Here is a 1,699-nt window from a genome sequence, read left to right as displayed (position 1 = left end):
GAGCTTCATTTATTCAAGGCTAACACTCTACCACTTGAGCCACAGCACCACTTCCAGCTTTTTCTGAATAGTTTATTGGAGACAAGAGTCTTCACTTTCCTGCCCGGACTGGTTTTGAACCGTGATCCTCAGATCTGAGCCCCGTGAGTAGCCAGGATGACAGGCATGAACCATGGGCACCCGGCTTTGAGTCACATATTTCAATATGACCAGTTGTGACTCTTCCCAGAAGAGACTGTACTGAAGCAAAGCCGTGGATACCCCGCCCCTGCCGTTCCCCTGCTGGAGCACACCCACCTGAGCCTGTCTATCCCCTCCATCCGGTCACGTTCACGCAGTCACATTCATGAGGGTGTTCCCTGCTGTCTGCTGTTGGACACCTCGCTGCAGACAGGTGTCCCTGTCTGCGTGGTCTCAGGAGATGGGACCATGCCTGTCGGGGAAGGAAGACTGTCCTTGGCTGTCCTGGGCACCAGCCCCGGGGCAGGGGCCCCTGAGCTTGGCCTCTGTGGTTTTGATGCCCCCAGGGTGGGGACCTGGGACCTCTTACCCCTGCTCCCCACCAGGCTTTTGCCATTCTGCCCTTCTGGAGGCCAGCGCCCCCCAACACAAGCCGGCAAGTCAGACGTGCAAATGGCTGGAGCTGACCCCAGAAGGACACGTGCCCCCACGCCCCAAGGTGGAACTCCAGAGAAATCCACACCCCACACCCCACGCCAGCTGCTGACCCGGACACTGGGCGCAGCTGCAGGAGCGAGGGAGTGCCCTCTTTCATGAGCTGGGCCATGGGGCCGGAGCTGGGGTCCAGGGGTCCTGAAGAGGATGGCCCCTCCCCCCTCTCACCCCAGCCCACCAGCTGAGAGTCACCATCCCTGTGAGCCCCCTGGAGGAAGCCAGTTCAGTAGAGATCAGAGCCCGCCTAGGGTTCCGGGGAGCCTGGGCTAGGGGCTCCCCAAGCCCACCCCTGATGAGGCCGACGCCAGAGGGCAGGCCAGGAGCGACTCGCCCACCAAGGAGCTAAGCGAAGCAAAGTCAGGAAAGGGCAAGAGCAGGCTTGGCGGGCGGGGGCGGGGAGGGGGTGCGGCTCATGGGTATGGGGCCCAGTCCTGGACTCATTCCACACTCGCTGCCTTTATCTCCCCAGTGGCAGACACCTGGGAGAGTTTGATCTCTGGCTGCACGGATTTCTTAGTCCCTCCCCATCCGGAGCTCTGTCTTCTGGAAGGTGGGGTTGGGAGGAGGGGTCCCCGGCCTTTATGGATCTTCCTGCTCAACCATAGATCTCTCGCCAGGCACAGGTGGGTCTTGCTAGTAATCCTCAGCTCTTAAAAAGGCTGTTATCTGAAGGATCCTGGTTCGAAGCCAGCCCAAGTGGAAAAGACCCTGTGACTCATCTCCAACTAAGCAGCAAAAAGTCAGAAGTAGAGATGTGGTTCATTGGTAGAGCACCAGCCTTGATCGTAAAAGCTTAAGGACCATGCCTGGCCTTGAGTTCAAGCCCCAGTTCACACACACACCCCTATAGGACCCATTCACTTAATCTTATCTTAAATCTCTTACAAACTGGGTGTCCAGGTTCAAGTTGTGTGGGTTATTTAACCTCTTCTTGGCCATTGTCATTATATGAAGCATTCCCAGCGTACACAGCCCAGCGCTGGCAGCAAGACACACGGACACTGGCCTTAGAGCTTGGTGCTCA

Source organism: Dipodomys ordii, unplaced genomic scaffold (assembly GCF_000151885.1).
Source record: "Dipodomys ordii isolate 6190 unplaced genomic scaffold, Dord_2.0 Scaffold30, whole genome shotgun sequence".
NCBI lineage: Eukaryota > Metazoa > Chordata > Mammalia > Rodentia > Heteromyidae > Dipodomys > Dipodomys ordii.
This window is presented reverse-complemented; position numbering follows the sequence as displayed.